The 24574-nt window shown below is 43.4% G+C and overlaps 1 protein-coding gene and 1 pseudogene across 4 annotated transcripts in view; one reads left to right on the top strand and one right to left on the bottom strand.

Moving 5' to 3' along the window:
• Positions 1-15237, bottom strand: part of MYO6 (myosin VI) — a 160461-nt gene extending 145224 nt beyond the window's left edge. For 3 of the 4 annotated variants that reach the window (XM_065911725.1, XM_065911727.1, XM_065911728.1), the window contains exon 1: positions 15004-15237. The gene's annotated coding sequence lies outside the window, so the exon portion shown is untranslated. The other variant, XM_065911726.1, reaches the window with a different exon arrangement.
• A 934-nt stretch (positions 15238-16171) lies between these two features.
• On the top strand, positions 16172-23638 carry LOC136150961 (protein BEX2-like; annotated as a pseudogene).
• The last annotated feature ends 936 nt before the right edge of the window (positions 23639-24574 follow it).

Here is a 24574-nt window from a genome sequence, read left to right as displayed (position 1 = left end):
AAAAGAAATGCTTATTTTGTAACCATACCTTTATATAATATATCTCTGAAATTACCTCTAAGTTTTTTAAGTGGCACAATACTGATAGAAAAAAATGAATTTTGAATTAACAGCTGTATGAATTATCTTTTCAGTTCTGCCACTGATTTGGCTGTATGACCTTCAGGAAGTCTCTTTAGCTCTTGAAACCTCAGCTTTTTCACCTTTTTGTTTTCCCCTCAAATCTGTTTATTATTATTTTTTAATTGGGGTACAGTTGCTTTACAATGTTGTGTTAGAAACTACTATACAGTGAAGTGAGGCAGCTGTATCTTTATGTATATCCCCTCCCCCCTTGGGCCTCCTCCCCAGCCCAGCCCACCCCCCACCGCACCCCCCAGCTTCCACCCCACCCCTCTAGATGGCCGCAGAGCACTGAGCGAGCCCCCTGAGCTACGCACCACGTTCCCACTAGCTCTGCATTTCACACAGGGCAGTGCTCATTCGTCCAGCCCACTCTCCCAACTTACCCCCCACCCCCCGGGTGTCCACACGTTTCCTCTCTACATCTGCGTCTATTTCTGCTTTGCAGAGAGGTTCAGCTGTACTGTTTTTCTAGATCTCACATATATGTATTAATACATGATACATGTTTTTCTCTTTCTGACTTACTTCACTCTGTATGACAGACTCTAGGTCCGGCCACATCACTAAAAATGACCCAATATCACTCCTTGTTTAGCTGAGTAATATTGCATGGATACATGTGCCACGTCCTCTTTATCCATTCCTCTGTCGATGGACATTTGGATTGCATCCATGTCCTAGCTACTATGAATAGTGCTGCAATTCCTCAACTTCTGATAAGGAGTCTGAATTAAATTAACTTGAGGGTAAAGTCTAAGTCTAACTCTCCAGGCATCTCCATGTCAGGTCTACAGAAAACCTGAACACACAAATCCAGCAGACAATGATCTAGACCAGCAGTTCTCCAAGTGTGGCCAAAGGACCCCTGGAGGCTCTGAGACCCTCGCAGAGAGTCAACACAGCAAAACAATTTTCAAAGTGATACTAAGGCATTTGCCCTAATAATGCAGAACCAATGATGGGTAAAACTTCTACCACTTTTGCTAGAGTCAAGGCAGAGGAACCAAACCATACCAGTGGTCACGGCTGCCACAGTAAAAAGGAGGCTGCCTCATGTTAAGAGTACCTCTGATGTGAAACTAGAGATTATCATACCAAGGAAGTAAGTCAGAAAGACAGAAACAAATACCACAGGACATCACTAGCATGTGGAATCTAAAATATGACACGAATTAACCCATCTGTGAAACAGATTCACAGACACACAGGAGACAGGTGGTTGCCAGGGGGGAGGAAGCTGGGGGAGGCCTGGAAGGGAGGGTGGGGTTAGCGGATGCAAGCTTTCATATACAGAATGGATGAACAAGGTCCTACTGCAGTACAGGGAGCCACATTCAGCATCTCATGATAAACCACAACGGAAAAGAATATAAAAAAAGAACATGTGTGTGTGTGTGTGTGTGTGTGTGTGTGTGTATAACTGAACCACTTTGCTGTACAACACTAGTACAATATTGTAAATCAATTATATTTCAATAAAAATTAGTACCTCCAATGTTGTTGTTGTTGTTGAGTCACTCTGACTCTTTTGTGACCCCATGGACTGTAACCTGCCAGGATCCTCTGTCCATGGGATTCTCTAAGCAAGAATACTGGAGTGTGTTGCCATCTCTTTCTCCAGGGAAGCTTCCCAACCCAGGGATCGAACCTTCCTCTCCTACATTTCCAGGTAGATTCTTTATCACTGAGGCACCAGGGAAGCCCCAACTTCATTACATTTTGATCCTCAAATATAAATCTGTCATATAAATGGGGATTGTGCACAAATTACTTCCACTGTAAAACAAAGTATGATGTTGCCCCAAGGAAAACATTCATGAGAATGTTTGAGTTATCATTTTCAGAAACTGATGTTTTTTCACAAAACACTATTTTCACTGGAAAGAATGACTAACAAACCTTGGTTAGTTACCACAAACCTTGACTAACAAACTCAAACTTGAGTTTTTGGTAAACAAGTTTTGTTATTCTGAGGGAAGCCTGTCACATCAAGGAAAGCAACTGACAGTGTTTGTTAACAATGATAAAATTCAAATGAAAGCAGAATCTGGGAAAACCTGCATCTGTCGCCTTGAACATAAAACAGTTTATACTGTAGAAGTATAAGTACTTGAGTTTTCTGATGAGATTACATATATTTTGAAGGTCTGCATAACTCAGGGAAATAGTATGTTCCAAATGACCATTACATCATATTATGAAATTACGTATGAGGAGAATACCCATTTAAAGTGCAAAACTGAATAACAAATTTTAATGTAACAGGATACAAAAAAATTACTGATATGGTTTAAAATTCCACTTGGGACTTTAAGAAACTACCGTTTAGTTGTGATGAATGTCTGAAGCATACACACAATTAACTGAAAAGGTCAAATTTATACTTCCTTCCCCAGTAAGATATCTGTAGGATGCCAGATTTTCTTCATCCACAGTTCAACCAAAAAAAAATAAAGTAAAATAACTCAACAAACTGAATCATGAGCAGATATGACAATCAAGCTATCTTCTATTGTCAGATATTAAGGAGTTTTACAAAAGTGTAAAATAGTGGCACTCTTTTCACTAATTGGTGTTTTGGAAAACAACTGTTTTTCATAAAACATGTCTTTTCTGCTAAAATGTATGCATTTTTATTTTTAAATAGATTAAATATGTTTAAAATTTCTAGTAAATATTGATAAATATAAACAGATAGGCAAAATCTTTACAGAGTCCTCAATAATTAAAGAGTATAAAGGAGTCCTAAGACCCAAGATCTGCTGATCTAAATAAAACCTCACCAAATCGTTTGCTGGCAGTTCACACACTTGAGTCATTCAGCATCTAGGAAGAGCAGTGGCGCATGAAAGAAGATACACGTATATTACATAACCAGTGATGAATACTATAATACAGGCACGCTTCCAAAACAGTAAACTGGGGAAAGCTACTGTCAAAGATTTAATTCAAGCAGGTTCTGAGAGATGGGTAAGCCTGACTAAAGGAGAGTATTCCAGACAAAGGCCTGGTTGAACTGGGGTAGGGAGATGCGAGAACCGGGATGAGTCTGGGGAACAGGTCAACAGGGCCAGGGCTCAGGACAATGGCCAAAGTGTGACGAGAGCTCAGGTGAAAAGTGGGCCAAGAGATCAGTCCGCAAAGAGTGTCAAGCCCCACAGAAAGCGTCTGGACTTGCCACTGTACTAAAGGGGAAAACAGGGATGCTCACTGAGGAAGAGATTACTGCAGTCAGATTTCTACCCTGGAACAGAACTCCAAGGCAATGCACAGGCAGCCCTTACGCGGAGGGCAAAGGCCAACGCCGGGGCCGCGAGGGGCGCGGGAGAGCCAGGGCCGGCCTTCACAGGGCAGGACGGGTGACGAGGGAAGGCGGGTGAGGCCCCGAGCGTGAACCATCAGGGTAGGGCGGGGAGCATGGCGGAAACGGGGGAAAGGCAGCGTCTGCCTGGAGGCGGCGGGAGGAAGTGTGTGAAATGGGAAGGTGTCTGCGAAGAGGATACCTTCAGGATCGTCTATACTTCATGAAGATGTCTGTGGAGCATCAGTTTGGAAACGCTGCTCAAGGTAACACAGAAGGCAATCTGAGGGGAAAGCGGCATGAAGTAAGAGCTGATATAATCATCAAAATACGAACAGAGCGAGCAGAGCCAAGCGCCAAGCACAGGATTTCATGAGACGTGAACAGTAAAGGCACGGGCGGAGAAAATCAAGCAGCGAAAGCCGGACCGCAAACGCTGGGGGTCTGGGAGAGTAGACCACAGGCGCTGAGGAGGAAGAGTCCAAGGAAGACCAGTCAGTCAGTAGCTGAAGAGGCTGGAACAGAAGAACGACCTAAATGAGGCCACTGGCTCTATTAACGAGGAGGTTACAGAGTAGTCTCTGTTGAGTGTTCAGGGAGAGAACACAGATTACAATGGAACTGGGTTCACGGCCTCATTAGCAAGGTATTAGGTACAGGAAATTAATATTTTACTCAGGACTACGTGAAATTGTGTGTTTCAAACAACAGCTTGTCTGCTTTTCAACTACAACAACTGCTTCATAAACTCTCACTCTAAACTTTATCTGTTATTTTTAGAGAATGTATTTCAGCCTCATGTAAAACACTTACTTTGGCATTTAAACAGAACACTAACATTTACCTAATAAATTTTTATGACACAAAAAGAATTTACTGTTGTGCTATATATTTAACCTCAACCTACTGCTTAAAAGAACATTATTCTTCATCTAGATAAGACTACTAAAGTACATTTGTACAAATACAACAAACAGCATTTAATGAACCCATTTTCTCAATCCCTTTTTATTAATAGTATCAAGCACAGTATGAAGTCAAACTCAATTTAGGCATATTCATATGAAATGTGTGTTTAGCCTGGTCTGTGTTTATACAAAGGTCATATGTGAAAGACCCAGACTTATTAGTATAATCTAGAAAACAATCATTTGTTTTACAAAAAGATTCTTCCCTTTACAAAAGTAGTCACTTATTGGGATCCTTTAAACAAGCAGCTTTCCAAGGATAACAAAAAATTACTTTTAGTTATTTAACTTATACAAAACTTGACAGCAATACCTTGGCTTAAAGCAAACTAGTAAGGTAAGTGAAAGGGGTAGTGGTTAAGGGATTTAAAACCACCACCAGCCAGTCATCTCAAATGGCCTAGGCTCTACATGTCCACAAGGTCTCCCTTCTCATCAGTCCGAGGAGAGGCTGGGGCCCTGCGAACAGCAGGAATTAGTGGGTGGGGACACCCGAGTGCATCGCAGAGGACCTATCGCCCTGGACAAGAAACCTCAAACCACACCACTGCCTCCTGAGGGTCAGGACGTTATCACCCTCGTTTCGACAGAGAAGGACACATCGGCTTAATCCTCAAAGCTTCAAGTCTTTAAAGGAACACACGAAAAGAGGAAACCTAACATTCCAAACGGGACAGAGGCTCCGGATCCAGAACACCTGAAGACACCTTCAGCTGTGCCCCCACTGTGGTGTCACCTAGACAAGCTGCTAGACCTCAGTTTTCTCAGCTGCAAAAGCACGTGAGCCGCCCCACAGGGTCCACGTTAGAACTCATGAGGACAGGACTACAGGGCACCGAACGTGGTGGCACGTCACTGGCGCCCGGGAACTATCAGAATTGTACTGGGCCCGCTCCTTCAATCTTCATCATGGGACACTGCTGTCTTTCACTGTTCAAGTATGCTGAAGTACTCGGGTGTCTGTAGGTCCCCAAAATAGTCTAGGTCAATGCTGTGGCCAAACAGCAGGATCGCAGAGAATGGGACCAAAGTGCATGAGATTCTGGGCCACTTCCAGAGGCACACTGCTAATAAACAACAGCCCACTTTCTGACACGCTAACAATCCATGCAGCTGTCGCGCTATCTCCACGTATTCTAATAACTCGTGAAAATCATCACAGCTAACAACTGGCTTATAAATTCCTAATTTATGCTGCACACCCACCCCCTCTTCAAAAGCAAACTCATCAGTAGAATCTCTCTCTATAAAATACAAAATTCTGACTGAAATTTTATTCCCTGACTTCTACTGGGTTGGCCAAAAAACCATCTGAAGGGAATCTGGTCATACGCTCAAATTCACTCAATTCTCTTCCTCCCCTCCCCCTCCCCACCACATCTGATAGAAAATCTTTCTTCTCTGTCCGTGGAATTTTCCAGGCAACAATACTGGAGCAATCTGCCATTTCCTTCTCCAGGGGATCTTCCCAAACCAGGAACCAAACCCGAGTCTCCTCATTAGCAGGTGGGTACAAGACAACTATTTTTACACTTTAAAATAGTTTTCTCCATCATCTCAGTAGCCAACACAAGCCACAGTTCTGTTTGCAACCTCAAGCACAACAGATACATAAATCATCTTGCTCTTCTCATCTTCAACTCAGTAATGACAGACCAGAAACACAGAGAAAGTAATTCATTCCCTCTCGAAACACACACACATGCATACTTTGTTCTTCCCCAAAATACCAAAAGGATAACAGACAGCAAATCATGCCCACAAACCAAAACACAGCTGTTTCATCTAATTTTAGAAAAAAAATAACAAGGAAAGGGAGAAAAGTTCTCTCTGGAATAACTCAATCCTCAAATCAAGGAAATTCAAAGAGCATAACAAGGAAAAGCCGACAGCCTCAATCCTTTCCTGCGGGATACTAATTCTATCAGCATCAAATCAAAATAAACAGTGTGCTTTCAGAAGATTTCACAAAAGTTTGAACTTGCTCCTTTCAGAAAAAGGCTCACCTACAGAAAAAAAAAAAAAATCTAAATATATGATTTCCAAGCACAGGTGTGATTTTCTTTACCCCAAACCTGTTTATTTTTTCCACCATACTCTTTTAAAAACAAGCTGAGAAACTTATTTGTTCCCCCCAAACTCCCAATTATAACCTTTACATAGACATACCCTTTATTTGTATGTTAAAGTCTCATACCCAGGTGTTGGTTACTGATTAATTTGCTCTTTTTTTGGAAGCTGTGAATAAGACCCAGTCTAGCTGCTGCTTAATCTGAATAAAATCTTGAACTCCTTCCCCTGGAACCCATAAGAGGGGAAATATAAATTATTATAATTGCCTTGCCTCAAGTAACGCTCATAAACTAGCGACCTTCATGCCATCTCTTTAAGGCAAGAAATCTTTTTCTTTAGTAATCTTCAGGAATCTATCCAAAGTGAAGAGCACAGGTTTAAACTTTTAGCCAGAATTCAGATTAACTAGGTAAAGTTGGCATTAACAGAAGGCAGCTCTATAACAGTACACTGTGACAGCTTCATACAGAAATTTAATGTGTCTTTAAAAGGACTTGGGGAAGAAGAACAATTATTTCATAATAGTCCTACTTCTATGAACCGTATTCTGGTGTTCCTACTATCAGTCCAAGTTAATAGGAAGTATAAATTCCAGAAGGCAAAGGACTTTTCTTGCCAAAATATTTTAAACTTAATCAGTAAAAGATTTTTTTAATGAAAAACATTTAGTCTATCAAACCAAGACTACCCAATGAAGAGAATTTCAGAAAGACTTATTAAGGCATAACAACACATGAATAAAAGTGCTTTATGTTAACCTACCTAGATTATGTTTTTCATCAGGCTATACGGGTCATCACATTTCCTAATTGTTTGATTAAATGAGAAAGTATTTTCTAAAAGCATGTAAAAGACAGGCAGTCTCAAGCACTTTGCAGACAATCACAAAGCTACAAGTCATTTAAAATGCACGAAGGCAATGCAACAGAATCCCAAAGTTTCTAATCAATGCCTGAGTTATTCACTTGCTCCACAGAACCCCCTTCTCCCCTCTGCTCCACTCCTGCCCAAGGCTCCCTACCCAGAGCCAGGCTAACTGGTCTCCCCAGCTGCCTGGCAACGGAAGCCACCGGCCAAGATCCAGGAGACAGAGGACGTCGAGAGCCCCGGGAACCTCCCCGCTCCCCGCCTTGCAGCCTGGGCTCCTACCCGCCCTCCTCCTCGAGGCCAGCTCTCTCCTCCCAGGATCTCTGGAGAACTGAGGGCGTCTCACCACTGCTCTCCCCTGGGCACCCCCCCACTCCATGTTTGCTTCTAACCCCTGCGGTCCCTTCACCCGCGCCATCCAGGATGCAATCGCCTCTGCTGGGACCTGACCTGCTGTGGCTAGCAAGCCCAAGACTCGTTATTCAGAAACAGTGCATTACTGAAAAAAATCCAGCTAAAAAGTTTTAAAAGGTCTTAAGATTTAAATGAGGATTATTTATATAATACTGCTGTGTGTGTGTGTGTGTGTGTGTGTGTGTGTGTGTGTGTGTGTGTGTGTGTGTGTGTGTGTGTGTGCGCGCGCACGCACATGCGAGCTCAGTCATGTCAGACTCTTTGTGGCCCCAAGGACTGTAGCCCACCAGGCTCCTCTGTCCATGGGATTCTCTGGGCAAGAAGACTGGAGTGGGCTGCCATTTCCTTCTCCAAGGGACCTTCCCGACCCAGGGATCGAACCCGAGTATCTTACGGCTCCCACACTGGTGGGTGGGTTCTCCACCATCAGCTTCATCTGAAGCTGCTCTGCTATTTGTATAGTCATTTACAGACTAAACATGACCAGCTCCCTTCCAAATGAAGCTGGTTAACAAGCTGAAATACTCTCCACAATTAAAGTGTGAAATTGAACACTGCACTGTCCTCTCAAGATAAATGCTGTGAGCTCCAAATAAGCTTAAATGAAAAAAACAATCATGGAAAGATTCTGGTAACCGATATTTCACTTCCTTCTACCGCATGCTGCCTGGTTAATCCAAGCAATGTTTTGGTGTTATTGCCAACACCCTCCCAAAGCAGAGGATGAAGAAAAGGTGTTAACCAGTGGTTCTCAAATTTTGGTGCACAAATAAATCAACTGAGAAGCTTATTAAAATGCCATTGCCCACACCCCACCCACATCTCTGATGTCTTTTTACTAGTTCCCCAGATAATTGTGGTGTGCACCTGTTTTTAAGTACTACTTAAAACAGGTCAACTCTTCAAGATTTCACCTGAATCTCCAATACATAGCTTGTTTTTCCTTTTGGATGAACATTCCACGTTAAACATGGGGAAAACCCCAATGTAGTAACAATAATACTGTACCCTAGCCATGTGCTTTCCCTGTATTAGTGTCTAATCCAGTCCTCACGAGAGCCACACCAGGCAGGTAATACTGTAGCCTCCATCTGACAAACTGCAGCCCAGAGAAGCTAAGCCGTGTGACCCTGGTAATAAGAGGCAAAACCCGGATGCCCTGCCCTCTGCCTGCCTTCCCCCTTTGGAGCTGGACAAGCAAGCCCTTTTCTCAAATGCAACTCTGGGGCCTAGGGGCTGGAATAAAGAGGTCAGGGTCAGCAGTTAGGCAAACAAGAATGACCCACCTTGTCCCTGCCCCCTACAACTCCCCCCACTCGCCCAACAAGCTCTCGTGGCCCTCCGTGCCCACCCCTCACTCACCAAGCCCTCCCCCTGTGCTGTGCCATGACTTGCGGGGGGCACTCTCTCCACGTGCGCGTCTGTGACCACAGACTGCCCCAGCTTCGCCCAGCATCAGCTGGGAGCTCGAGCGAGTTTCACACGCCGGTGTCTCTGTTTCCCAAGACCCAAGAGTCACAATGCCAAGGGCGCTGCGGTGACACAGCGATTGACCGAGCTGAGGTGCATACAGCACTCGGCTGACACAGTACCCGACACACGGTGCGCGCTCAGTAAACAACAGCCGCTGTTAAAATTACACTTCGCCAGCCCTCTCTCCTCTCTTTACTCTTCTCTCAGCCTCTGTGATAAAAGGTGGAACATGTTAGTGTTTATCAGGAGTCGACTGGTAACAGGGCTGTGACTCAGTGGACTGAAGGCCAGGAATAGAATATTTTAGAGCAAATGAGGCTTTCAGTAGCCCTCAAATTGCACCACTTTGACAACTATTTCCCAACCTTAGGGTCAGCCCTGTTAATCACATACTAGAATGAAGAGTCTATAATTAACTCGATTCAAAACAATAATAAAATGTCACTCAGTACACGGACTTGGTTTTAATTTATCACCTTATCATGAACCTTTAGAACAGTGCCTCCGCGTGACAGACACTCAAATATTTGTGGAATGAATGAAGGCATATAGATACCAACACAGTCACACCTTACAGCTCATTAGTGAGTCTTTATAAAAGCAAGATAACCATCAGATCAATACCGATATGCCAAGTCATAAAATTTATCTTCAAAATTCCCCCAGAATACTTTTCTCCTTTTTTAAAACTAATTGTGGTTTTCTCTTAAAAATTCTACAACTAGAAAAGTTAATTACCAACACTGACTCCATTCATCTACTGAACATGTTAAGAGTAGTTCTATAATAATGCATCATGCTCATCTTCCACCTTACATTTAAAAAAAGAAAAAGGAAAAACAATAGTAACTACATATTTAATAATCATCACTTTAGTGGCCCTGATTATCCAGAATTTTCTGACCCACCTGACTTAAATCCATAAAATGAAATAAGTCACTGCTGAGAGGTTGATGAGAAGAACTGACTCCTTGGAAAAGACCCTGATGCTGGGAAAGACTGAAGGCAGGAGAAGAGGGGGACAACAGAGGAAGAGATGGTTGGCTGGCATCACTGACTCCATGGACATGAGTTTGATAAACTCCAGGAGCGGGCCATGGACAGGGAAGCCTGGCGTGCTACAGTTCATGGGGCCGCAAAGAGTCATGCACAGCTGAGCGACTGAACTAACTGATGAAAGGTTAACCCCGACTAACAACAAAGAGCTACGAGACCTGGAGGAGGGCGGATCTATGAGAATGTGCGGGTAGAAGGTCCAATTCCCACGGACGCTCCTCAGCAACCTCCCATGTGACCTTAAACAAAGGACTGCAGTGGCCATTGCATTTGTTCAGGTTTTCCCGTAAGATGGTAGGAAACACCAGAATGAACGTTTGGACCAATCCTTTTTTTTTTTTTTTGGTCTCCATTTTCGCATCTGCAGATTAGGAATAAATTTATCACATCTACTTAATCAAGTTGCTCTAGGAACAAATGTACATAAACGAATTACAAAACGGCAAAGCGCCGCACGTGTGAGGTGTTCACTTCTGACATAAGTCTTCAGGAGGTTTTAAACGGATGCGTCTGTCTATCTTTCTTTTCGCACCTGCGCCACACTTTCTGTACCCTAAATCCAAAGATCTGCAGAACAGGGAAGAACCAGTGTCCATTAACAGCTGTATTTCAGACACAATGGACCCTCAGTAAATACTGGTTGGAAAAGATGCTCATCCATACAGAATAGAAGTATTTCAAATCTGCGATATCGAACACCTTACCATGTAAAGGTTAAGCGGCAGGTTCCCTTCCAATAAAAGAACAAGTGCTGGAACCTACATGGGCGATGCCCGTGGTTCCGCCAGGAGCGCCGCCTGGCTTTGTGCACGTCATTCGGCAGGCATGTGAATATCACCCGAGGAACGTGCCTAGGTATTTTGGTTTCACTGGAGACCTGCTTTGTGAATACAAAAGGACTTCCCCCTCTCTCTGACACTAGCAAGGTTTCTAGCCGGATCTGTTCTTCCGGTTTGACTTCCCACGCTTCAGTACTCACAGGGAGAACGCTTGCTGACTTGTGGTCGTTTCTCAAACCACTGTGTCATTCTTACACTACTCGATAAGAAAAAAAAAAAAAAAAAAATTCACCTCTGAACACCATAATTAGGAAGACATCCTAATAGTTACATTTTAAGATTATTAACAGTCTACTAAATGTGTCAAATAAAAGTGTAACTATTTTAAATGCAGACCGTCCTGGTTCCTCTTAACATTATATATCCCTCAAAAACAGAATTAAGCTTATTAAACTTTAGTTAGTTCTTGATTATACACACACACACACACACAAGCAGATGTGTTACAGATCATCCATTAATAATTTACACTTAGCCCTTGGATGATGGTGTTGTATTTACAGTTGAATATGAGTTATCTTCCAGATGCAAAATTCCCCGCAGTTTAAAACACCTTTAGCAGAAGTCACCCAACTCCGCCTTCCTACCATTTTTCTGCTTATTTACTGAAGCACATTCTACTGCCGAAATGACTCATTTGTTACAGGAGGTGGACTTTGTGTGCTCATTTTTGTTCTTTATGTCTATTATAGCTCAAGGGACATTCCTGAAATAAACACAGGCCATTAAAAAAGCTGTTCTAATCGAACAGGTCACCATTTAATCATGATCTAAAAACCATTTCCCCCCTTAGTATTACACAGTTAATTATGTATTATTTAAAAGGCAACTACTGTATTTATGGGCAATAGTCTACCTCATTTTTAAGTTCTATCCTAACCAAGAAAATTATGCTATTCATTTTAGCTACAATGAAAACCAGTGCTACATTACAGTCTGATTCTAGTTCCTATAACCCACCAAAATTAAAAGTGCACAATACGTGTAATATTCTGGAATTTACCCCCAAAATGATAAAGCAACATCATATCACTGTTTAAGAATGTCCACCTAAAAATGAAGAAACAGAATTCAAAATTAGTTCCACTGTCCCATGTCCAGTCTTTCTCAACATCACTCCTCTGTACCTCCTTCAAACCTCCAGTTACATTCTTTAGCACAATACCGGTTCTGTGGGTTTACCAGAAGCCTACCAAATGCACCCGCTCTGGTGGAAAGGACTGAGCTTTCATGGTTGGAGGTCTTGAGTGTGAATCCAGACTCTCCCAGGAATGACAGGACCTCAAGAACTTGAACAAATACTTAATCTCTGAGACTAAATGTTCTCAAGGGACAATTTAGGACAGGTGGTGCTAGTGTAAAGAATCTGCCTGTCAATGCAGGAGACTGAAGAGACACAGGTTCGATCCCTGGGTCAGGAAGATCCCCCGGAGTAGGAAGTGGCAACCTGCTCCACTCTTCTTGCATGGAATATTCCATGGACAGAGGAGCCTGGCTGGCTACAGTCCACAGGGTCACAAAGAGTCAGACATGACTGAGCACCCACACACACACAAGACCACCAACCTTGAAAATTATTTTGTAGATCAAGTTCCTCAGTGTTCTGCTCATGACAGAGCAGAGTAGGATAAATGACAATTTTATCCTACTAAAGGGCCAGTCACCAATTACACTAATACAAAATATCTCCTAAGGATCACAGATAAACTGTATGGAATTTATTACAGTTGTCATACTTTTTTTCAACTGTTTACTTAAAATGTTTTAATATATACAAATAAAAAATTCACAAAGTTTAAATATCTTTGTAAAATTGCCATTTGACATAACAGATATGGTACTTCAATTATCAGCAGACTGTAAGGTTTTCTTAAAAAAAAAAAAAAAAAAAAAGTCTGGGGTGCTTTTATTTATTCAAACCTCACGGTCATTTCTTTAAAGTTTTATTTAAAAAGCTGTGTTTTATTGGGAGATTGGGATGGACACATCTACACAATTGATACCATGTATAAAACAGACAACTGATGGGAACATACTGTATAGAACAGGGAACTCTCCGTAATGGACTGTGATGTCCTAAACGGGAAGGAAAATCCAAAAAAGGAGGGGTTATGTACATGTATGGCTGATTCACTTTGCTGTACAGTAGAAGGTAATACAACCTTGTAAGCAATTATACTGCAATAAAAATTAATTAATGAAAAAAAAAGAAAGATATTTTAGAACCCGTAGATAGCCGGGTTATCTAAACAATGGACTACATAATCTACCACAGTCTCCAGGCAAAGTCACAACAGGATGAGAAAAGGGCCTTCAGCTTCTCTCAGATTTCCTGGCCACTGTTATTTTAAAAGTTGATCACACAAACATAAACAGAGGAAAAATCCATTTCAGATGAGCTCCACGGGTTACGACTTATATTTTTAAGACTTTGCATGAATTTACATTAAATTTTGCATTAGCTTATTACATTTTTCTTGTCCGTGTTTCCAGTCACTAATGGAAAAATATATATTATACATAGTTTAAAATATTATACAGAGAGTTTTTAATCATTATCTTTTCTTGAAGTTGCTCACCACTTCCATTAGTCTCTCTTAAAGTCAGTTTTTGAAAACTAAACTGTAGCTTAAAAGCCAACAATAAACAGCATGTCACACAGAACATACAAGTGCAACGGGGCAAATGTGCATAAGACTAAAATAACTTTTGTTTACCACTATGCAAGTAATTCTGTGCAAATGAAATTACTCTAAATGAGCTGGATATTTAAAAGTCAATGAGTTATTTCAAAAGGTTGCTTTGTTTCAAGCTCTGGGTATAGACCAAGTTGTGGTGTTACTAAAATTAATAATAAAAGACACCAAGGTAATTTTTTCAGTAAACAATTTCCAATGGCAAACCACAAGCCAAGGAATCTAAGAAGTTTAGTTAATCTGTAGAGAAACGTCCTTTTGCTGCCAACCTTTGTACCATGACCAAGTTCAAGATTCCCATTTTATAGTGTGAACAGCCTTCAGCTAAATCTTAAAAATAACACTTTTTAAAACTCTCAAACCCTGACGATATTTAGCTATATTGCATCTACATGGTCAGAGCACAACAACCAGGAAAACTTACTTAGCATCAACAGCAGCCAATTAAATTGGGGCAGAGTTCCTAGCTCCTTAGATCTGTAGATTAGGATTTAAGCATTCCTCCACTACAAACTTCACGCTGGATAAAACATAACACTTTTTCTAAAACTGTATGGAAATATTTCTGATACGGATGTTCTAGTAACAATAACCCTATCAAACTATTTCCTTACCCCAGAGCTTGAGCAATTTTAATCGTTTTAAAGAGTTTTGGAAAATAACAAATATGAAAAGCTCTTGTTCAGTAGCAGATACATAAATTAACATACCCAAAACACTAGACTAACCAAAGACTAAAAATGCAACTTTAAATAGTTCCAATCCGGGCTCCTATATAATTAATAGTAATAGCAGCTGATTCTCACATCCCAGAACAAAAAGCATTCTTTCTGCACTGAATTTTAAGCTCGTGGACGAAAGAGAAAACTGTCACGGAGCGTCCAGGTCTAAGCTGGACACCTGAGTGCTCTGTTTCAACCTGGGAGCCAGAGATAATACACAAAGGTATCTTTGTGATGAAAAACCCATGAAAGGAGACTATCATTGTCCTGTGGAAATGAGACCCAGCCCTGAGCTCCCGGGAACCGCCGCCGCCCGGGCCCCCTCATCACCTGCTTCACCCCCGGCGTCCTCGGGAGAAGAACCGAGCCGGCTCGTCGACCCCGGGCGGCGGGCGGAGGCCTCGAAGAGAGGCCGGGCTCGGACTGCGAGGCTGCAGAGGGCGAGACGGGGGCGCCCCGGACACTCACCGGTGCGGACGCGAGGGCAGGTGCGCGGCGGCGGGGCTACCTGTCGCCGGTGAGCCTGGAGGGTGGGGTGCGGGGCTGACGAGGGCGAGGAGACAGCGACGGTGAGCGCCGGCACCGGGACGGGGCGGCGGCGGCGACCGGTCTTCGGCTCGCTTCCTGCTCAGACAGATCCCGGGTCCGTCTCCACCCGCCGGCCGGCGCCCTGCCGAGTCCCCGGCCCCGCCGCGCGCACGTCACGGCTACGGAGCGCCCGAGGGGGCGGGGAGGCCGCGGGCCCGGCGGGCAGAGCGCGGGCGCGCCGGGAGGGGGGGCGCGCGCGCCGGGAGGAGGGGGCGCGCGCCGGGAGGAGGGGGCGCGCGCCGGGAGAAGGGGCGCGCGGGGAGGGGGGGCGCGCCGGGAGAGGGCGCGCGCGGGGTGGGCGCGCACCGGAAAGGGGACGCGCGCTGAGAGGAGGGGGCGCGCGCGCGCTGAGAGGAGGGGGCGCGCGCGCGCTGAGAGGAGGGGGCGCGCGCGCGCTGGGAGCGGGGGCGCGCCGGGAGGGGGCGCGCTCGGCGCGGGGCCGCCCCGCCCCTCCGCTCCACCCCGCTGCGCCGAGCCTCCGGGACTTGGTGGGCGCTTGACTGCTCCGGGAGGAGCCGCCCCTGGCCTGGCCGGGAGCCCTAGTTCCTGCCCCCGCGAAACCGCCTGGTTCACGGGGCTGTTGTTCCCGGCGCTTGCAGAGCCCCCCTGCGGACTGTGGGTGCAGGGACGGTGCAGTCTGGCCGCAGCAGGAATCAGTTCCCGGACGGAGAAAGTCGTTCGGGGACGGGGCGAGGACCCTGAATTGTGGAGAGGGCGGGAGGGCCGGGCCGCCTGGCGGAGGCGGGGGGAGGCGGACTCGCCGGTGGCCCCGGGCTGCGCTGCCCGACGAGGGTGGTCACCTCCCCGTGCAGCACACTTGCTGTTCTGCTTTTGGGAACGGGGATCTGAGATGGAAATTTTGCATTTCTTCTGCCCTTCTGCCACCGCCGTATACACAGAATAGAACCCAGATATAATGTTTGTTTTACTGTTTGTGCAAGTGGCATACCTGTGAGTCATATTCCAACGTTTAATATGATGAAAATATGTTTTGCCTTTACGACAAAAAGAAGCTTTTTTTTTTTTTTTTTTTTAAGAAAATGAAATGATGACTATAATGCTGAAAGTCTCCGCTGGAAAAAAGTTAGTCGTACTCACAACAGAGAATTACCCTGTGAACATTACCCGGAAACTTTCCAAGGACAGGTTTGGGAAAGCTTTGGGAAATCTACAAGATTGTGATGGGGACAAGTTTCAGTTATTTAGATGTTCCACAGTTCTAGGCGGAGAAGGCAATGGCACCCCACTCCAGTACTCTTGCCTGGAAAATCCCATGGACGGGGGAGCCTGGTGGGTTACAGTCCGTGGGGTCGCTAACAGTCGGAGACAACTGAGCGACTTCACTTTCACTTTTCACTTTCATGCACTGGAGAAGGACATCGCAACCCACTCCAGTGTTCTTGCCTGGAGAATCCCAGGGACGGGGCAGCCTGGTGGGCTTCCGTCTATGGGGTCGCACAGAATCGGACACGACTGAAGCGACTTAGCAAGCAGTTCTAGGGGGGAAGCTAAGTTATGATGAAGTATCTTAGCATAGAGTTAAACATAAGATATTAAGAATAAAATAGGGAAGTAAGAAAGAGGAAGAGGAAACCAAGAAAGGAAATAATTGACAGCAATCTCAGAAATTTAATTCCAGATTGCCAGGAGGTAAAACTTAATTAGATTTCAAAACGAATTGGAAAAAAGAGAAGAAGGAGTGGATGGTTTCAGTTCACTGCTTTGACTTCATTTTGGATTTAAGATTAAAAGGCTTTAGCAGACCAATAGAAGCCCGTACACACAACTTACTGTGAGTGGTGACTTTGATTTTCTCTCTCTCTCCCTCACCCTCTCCCTCCCCTTCCTCCTCCACTTGCAATTCATTACTGTCTCTTTGCCCCTAGCTCCCTGTTTCTCTGGCTTCCCTGGTGCCTCGAGGGTAAAGAATCCATCCATCCGTACAGGAGTTGAATCCCTGGTGGGAAATATTCCCTGGGGAAGGAAATGGCAACCCACTCCAGTATTGTTGCCTGGAAAACCCCATTGACAGAGGAGTCTGGTGGGCTACAGACCATAGGGTCGCAAAGAGTCAGTCTTGACTTAGTGACTAAACAACAGCCCTGTCTGTCTGGTGTATCCATTTCCTCTTCTTAGCAATACTATCTTGTTTCAGGCCACCATCCGTTCATGTGTCGTATGCTGCTTTAGTCGCCAAACCAATTTCCCAGGCTGCAATCTTGTCTGCTCCTAATCCAGTCTCTACAGTACCATCAGATTTACATTTTATAAAATGAAAGCCTGGTTAGATATTCCTCTCTTTAAACTCTTGTGGTGGCACTCTACTACCCTTGGTATAAAGTCCAGACTCCTTGGTGGTTTCGTCGCTAAGTCGTGTCTGACTCTTGCGACCCCATGGATGGTACTGCCAGGCTCCTCTGTCCATGGCATTTTCCAGGCAAGAATACTGGAGTGGGTTGCCATTTCCTTCTCCAGGAGATCTTCCCGACCCAGAAATTGAACCCTGGTCTCCTGCATTGCAGGCAGATTCTTTACCAACTGAGCTATGAGGGAAGCCCAAACTCCTTTAGTTCAGTTCAGTTCAGTTCAGTCGCTCAGTCGTGTCCGACTCTTTGTGACCCCATGAATCGTAGTACACCAGGCCTCGCTCTCCATCACCAACTCCCAGAGTTTACTCAAACTCATGCCCATTGAGTCGGTGATGCCATCCAGCCATCTCATCCTATGTCGTCCCCTTCTCCCCCTGCCCCCAATCTCTCCCAGCATCAGGGTCTTTTCCTATGAGTCAACTCCTCGAATGAGGTAGCCAAAGTGTTGGAGTTTCAGCTTCATCCATACATGACCACTGGAAAAACCATAGCCTTGACTAGATGGACCTTTGTTGACAAAGTAATGTCTCTGTTTTTTAATATGCTATCTAGGTTAGCCATAACTTTCCTTCCAAGGAGTAAGCATCTTTTAATTTCATGGCTGCAATCACCATCTGCAGTGATTTTGGAGCCCCCAAAAATAAAGTCTGACACTGTTTCCACTGTCTCTCCATCTGTTTTCCATGAAGTGATGGGACCAGATGTCATGATCTTAGTTTTCTGAATGTTGAGCTTTAAGCCAACTTTTTCACTGTCCTCTTTCACTTTCATCAAGAGGCTGTTTAGTTCCTCTTCACTTTCTGCTGTAAGGGTGGTGTCATCTGCGACTCTGAGGTTATTGATATTTCTCCCGGCAATCTTGATTCCAGCTTGCCCTTCTTCCAGCCCAGCATTTCTCATGAGGTACTCTGCATATAAGTTAAATGAGCAGGGTGACAATATACAGCCTTAAAGTACTCCTTTTCCTATTTGGAACCAGTCTGTTGTTCCAAGTTCTAACTGTTGCTTCCTGATCTGCATACACTTTTCTCAGGAGGCAGGTGAGATGGTCTGGTATTCCCACCTCTTTCAGAATTTTCCACAGTTTATTGTGATCCACACAGTTGAAGGCTTTGGCATAGTTAATTAAGATGTCTTATATGATCCTTCAGCTGTTTTTGCTTGACTAGCACAGTGGGGATCTCCTTTGTCTTTTTCCTTTCATTGAGTTTGCATGCCTCTTCATTGTTTCCTAGTTTATCACCTTGCTCAGATCCATAAAGCTGTCCTAAACCAGGCTTCTTCACAGACAGAGTTACCTTTCTTGGAAATTGCTGGCCTTTTAGATTACTGCCTTAGCCCTGCTTACTTGTCTAGTTTCATTTCCACCCACTGTCTTTTGCCATTTCTTGTACTTTACATTCAAGCCCTTCTGAAGTGCTTGCTATAGAACAAATAGAACAAACAGCTGTGTTATATATTACATTGAAGTGTTGCCAGACTAAATGCAGTTAATTCTTCAGAGTAAAGCCTATTGGTCCTCTCCAAGAAGTTTTCCCTCAAAACCTTATTTCAAAACTGAGGTGCAATATTGTGTTCTCTCTTAGCACCTATTGCATGTACATCTTCCAACACTCATTTCCCCATCGGTACTTTAGTTATTTACAAGTACCTCCCACCTGGACTGTAAGCTCCTTGAGAGCAGGGTAGGGTCCTTAATTTGTCTTTGTGTCTCTAGAGCCAGACATGATGGCCTTCACATCTCATTTAACAGTGCCTACTGTTGTTATTACTGAATAAATGGGACGCACGGATAAACAAACAGCAAGTCTATAGCCAACTCTAGGAAACTGAGCTTATGTCACTAAGCACGGTGGACATAACTATCTTACCTGCTGCCAACACTCATCTTAACAGTGTATTCCATGTTTATGTTTGTAAACGTTTCAACTTTCTCACTCATTGAATATTTGTAAGACTCTTCCCCAAGTCTCTTTGTGCTATCCCATGGATTCCTAAACTGAGATCCCCAGACTTCCTATCATAGATGGGGTCTCCAAGAACTACCTCTGAGATCACATGCAAAATCTTGTGATTTGGTTCTTTCATTTTTATAGGAATCAATACTATAGGTATCTACGGAGTCTTTCCATCTTCTCTGTTTAACAGCCAATTTAATAGCTTCAGCTGCATTCTTTGTTGCCAACTCTTAATGTGATGCAAGCCAAAAACCACGCAGAAACTCATTCTCTTTCCTCTCCCAACTGCTTCGAATTATTCCCTTGCCTATCAGTATAATGACAGCATGACCATCCACTCGTCATAAGTTGTGGGGTTTTTTTAGTCACCCAGGATCCCTTCCATTCCTCACTCCTAGTGTTGGAGGCACTGAATGTAGTTCATTCTATGTCCTAAATTATTGGATTGGCCAAAAAGTTCATTCAGGTTGTCCCATAATATCTTACAGAAAACCTTGAATGAACTTTCTGGTCGATCCAGTATTTCTAAGCTGTTGTCTTATTTTTCATCTTCCCTGAGAACAGGCCATCATCTCTCATCTGAACTCTTGATATTGCCTCTGCTCGGTCTCATCCACTCTCTCACCACTCCTAAAGAGTCACCCCATCCCCCGGGTCTGATCATGTCACCCCCTTTACCACGTCCTGGTAATCAGTGAAATCACTCATTTCAGAATCCCTCCCAATCCTGAACCTGCTCCAGTCATAGGAATTCAGACATGCCAAGCCCTCTCATGATGCTGGTGTCAGGATTCAGAACTCAGTCTGTTTTCTTCTCTGTTCTGACTGGAGCAGAATTGTTTTTCCTTTTCCTTCTTTTCCAGTATAGATATGAGTCACAGTATATGAGTCACAGTATATGAGTCACAGTATAAGTATATGACTTACAGTATATCTCCTATATATATGACTTATACTATAAGTCATACTTATACTGTAGCACTTAATAACTGGTATTATTATTATGTTTTTATATTTGTTTCTACCTGTAAAAGCTTTCCAAAATAATTGAGCCTTTTGATTAGAAAGTGTGTCCTATGACATTTTTATCCCTAGAGATGAGCGCAGTCCCCGCCTCATTGAGTTAATAATGATAACAGTGCTGAAATTGATCAGCTGCCTCCTTGTGCCAGCGCTGTGCCGAGCACTTCACACAGATCCCCCCACTAAGTCGTCCCAGTCTTGTGATGTCACACAGTAAGCACTGGCCTTTTACCTGCCTTCTAACCTCTCATTCTATTTGTGGAGAATCCGTCATTTTGAGTCTTGGTGGGAACAGGGCCCACTTCGCAGTTTGAAAGCTGAGTATGGCTCAATCCTTGTCACCATGCTCTGGTAACTAAGGTATAGTCAGGGCATGGGACCCAGGTTACGTCAGTTGGAGGCACTCACCTGAAACTTGGAATCTGCACAAAGTGCCGCAGAGATACAGAGATAACCCCCCGCGGTGTGTATCATCGTGGCGACCAGCGTCTGGTTGTGACATTTCCAATGGTCACGGCCCTGCTCATTTTACACAGTGCGTTCTCCACCATCCCGTTTTTCTTCCAGTACAACCTTTTTCCAGAGAAGTTAGCCAAGGTTTATTTTCCTTTTAATGTTTATTTATTTGTTTGACTGCTGTGGGTCTCAGTGGCGGCATGCGGGACCTTTAGTTGTGGCATGTGTGGTCCAGTTTCTTGACCACAGATGGAACCCGGACCCTCTGTACTGGAAGCATGAGTCTTAGCCACTGGCCCACCAGGGAAGTTCCAGCCTGAGTTCATTTATGTTGCCTTCAGCAAAGAAACCTAATTGATACAGAAAGTTCAGCTGTTATCCCCATCCTACAAAGGAGGAATGAGTAGGTACTCGAGTATTATTTAAAGGATAAATGAGATATTTACATATCGCTTCTGAAAAAAGTTTTGATTTACTTTAGTAATTAACAAGTTTGCGTTAATGATGATCATCTAGAATTTATAGGGAACTAAAATACAGGGAATAAGCAGGTCCCTAAAGAGCTAGTCTTATGATTTTTTTCCTACAGGTATTATTTAGCCCATCCTCAGATACCATCAACACCTATATCTCCCATACTCCCATATCAGGAAAAGTATATGTTTAATGTAATCACTATAAAAGCACGATCTATAAAAAAGATTAAATCACGTTTTGAACATCATTCCTGAACATACTCTCTAGAAAGAAAGTAGGCTAACTCTATGGCTGATTCATATCAATGTATGACAAAACCCACTGAAAAAAAAAAAAAGAAAGTAGGCTAATATATATTAGAAATAATTTCTATATAAAGGACAGAAATTAAAACTGAAACCTCATTTATTAATGTTGTTGTCATTCGGTCACTAAGGTGTGTCTGACTCTTTGTGAACCGATGGACTGTAGCATGCCAGGCTCCTCTGTCCTCCACCGTCTCACAGAGTCTGCTCAAATTCATGTCCATTGAGTCAGTGATGTTATCTAACCATCTCATCCTCTACCACCCCTTTCTCCTTTTGCCTTTAATCTTTCTTAACATCAGAGTCTTTTGTGAGTCAGCTCTTCGTATCAGGTGGCCAAAGTACTGGAGCTTCAGCTTCAGCATCTGTCCTTCCAATGAATATTCAGGATTGATTTTCTTTAGGATTGACTTTAGATTTGATATCGTTGCAGTCCAAGGGACTCTCAAGAGCCTTCTCCAGCACCACAATTCAAAAATATCAATTTCTTGGTACACAGCCTTCTTTATGGTCCAACTCTAACATTGATACATGACTGCTGGAAAAACCATTTCTGCCATTAGAATGGTATCATCTGCATATCAGATTGTTGATATTTCTCTCGACAATCTTGATTCCAGCTTGTGATTCATCCAGCCGGGCATTTCACATGATGTGCTCTGCATATAAGTTAAATAAGCAGGGAGACAATATACAGCCTTCTCATACTACTTTCCAAATTTTGAACCAATCAGTTGTTCCATATCTGCTTCTAACTGTTGCTTCTTGCCCTACAGACAGGTTTCTCAGGAGGCAGGTAAGGTAGACTGATATTCCCATCTCTAAGAATTTTCCACAGTTTGTTGTGATCCACAGAGTCAAAGGCTTTAGTGTAGTCAATGACGCAGAAGTAGATGTTTTTCTGGAATTTCCTTGCTTTCTCTATGATTCAAGAAATGCTGGCAATTTGATCTCTGGTTCCTCTGCCTTTTCCAAACCCAGCTTATACATCTGGAAGTTTTTGGTTCACATACTGCTGAAGCTTAACTTGAAGGATTTTGAGCATTACTTGGCTAGCATGTGAAAGGAGTGCAGTTGTGTGGTAGTTTGTACATTCTTCAGCATTGCCCTTCTTTGGGACTGGAATGAAAACTGATGTTTTCCAGTCCTGTGGCCACCGCTGAGTTTTCCAAATTTGCTAACATACTGAGCCACACACAATGGTGTGGTCTCTCATTTATCAATAGATGCTTTAAAAGAAAATTCCTTAACCAGATCAACACACATCTCATCATTCTAGATCCTGGAAGTCTCTATAGTGTTTTTCTTATTTAAACTTGCACCTAGTTTTTCCTGAATTGTTATAGTGGTCTTATAATTAAAACTGAGAGACCTCTTGGTTGCTCACTGTCTTCTCAGTCCCTGCTCCTGATGACCCTGAGGGTATGTGTGCCGGGGCGGCTCCCAAGAGGAGGATGCGCTGGGGCTGGGGGGGTTGACTAGGAGGTGAAGTGTCACTCTTGCAGCAAGGATGGGGAAGACCAGGAGACAGCAAGGATAGGCCCAGGAGCAGTGGCATGCAAAGAGGAACAAGCAGTAAAATATCTCAGCATGGAAAATGCCAACCAGGAGACTGAAAACAAGGATGAAAGGGGGCAAGACGCTAATAGAGGAGAGCCTTTGGCCCTCCTTTTGGAAGCTGTGTACCTAGAGGAAATCATAGGTGCTTCCATGTTAGGCAGCCCTTTCTGTATTATAGATGGGACATGGCTCAGAGGCTTGCAGAGCCACAGGCAAGGATGAGAGAGGAGTATATGAAAAGGACTGGGGAGGAGGTGAGATAACTAATGGAAAAGCTTTGGGAGAAGCAGCTGAGTCATAGTCTGCGGGGAGTTAGCACTGATCCCCTCATCACGGCCATCATGATGAGTTATGCCTTAGGCCTTGATGTCTGATGCTTATAGAGAGACAGTTGCTTTCTAAACTTACATGTTCATGACAGACCTTTGTTGTAAATCTTTTGGTATTGTTTCTTGTGGACTTCCTGTTACCGGCTTCTCATTGACTGTTGTGTTTTTGATGCAGTCTGTTAAGTTTCTATCAGCAGCAGTTTTACCTATTGCATGGAGAGATGTTCATTATATATTGTGAAGTTAATAAAGCAGTTTAAAAAGGCAAAAAACAGCAGCAACAACAAATAAACCTGAAACAGTACTCTAACCAAAGATCATCACCTCCAACACTTTCATTGAACTGTCAAATGTCTTAAAAATAATGTTTAATCTAATTTGCCATATCCTGTGATCTCCAGCTCAAGTGGGATAATTTGAAGAAAGGCAGGGGAAAGACGATTATTTTTTCTTCCTAGATTTCAGTGGGTCAAATGTAATCTAATCAAGTTGTAAAAATTTTTTTAAAAATGTGTGAAGGCCCCTCTAGAGGTACAATATTATATTAAAACTCATTTAATTTGAGGTGAATAATGGGAAGAGAAACGAGGTGCCAGGCCTGTGACCTGTAAAGTCACTTAATCTCTCTGAGACTCAATCTGCTCATCAATAAAATAGCAATGATAATGATACCTCCTCCTCAGGGAAAAGACTAAATAAGATAATACAAAAATGCAAATGTTTTGTAAGCTAAATGGAGGTTTGCAAACAGCGAATTACCAATCCCATGGATAGACCATGTAGACAATAATAAATGCATTTGTAAGAATACATGCCCATATAATCTTGAACTTGTTACATGCTAGAAAAGTTTGAAATATATTTGAGCAAGAAAAACATAAATCTTTAAAAGTAAAACCAATGATAAAATTTATTTGACGTTAACTTTGTTTTAAACTTAGAAATTAATATGAGAAGTCAATTATAGGATTTCT

Source organism: Muntiacus reevesi, chromosome 19 (genome assembly GCF_963930625.1).
Source record: "Muntiacus reevesi chromosome 19, mMunRee1.1, whole genome shotgun sequence".
NCBI lineage: Eukaryota > Metazoa > Chordata > Mammalia > Artiodactyla > Cervidae > Muntiacus > Muntiacus reevesi.
Note: the sequence above shows the minus strand (reverse complement) of the source record. Positions and strands in the feature narration are given on the sequence as shown.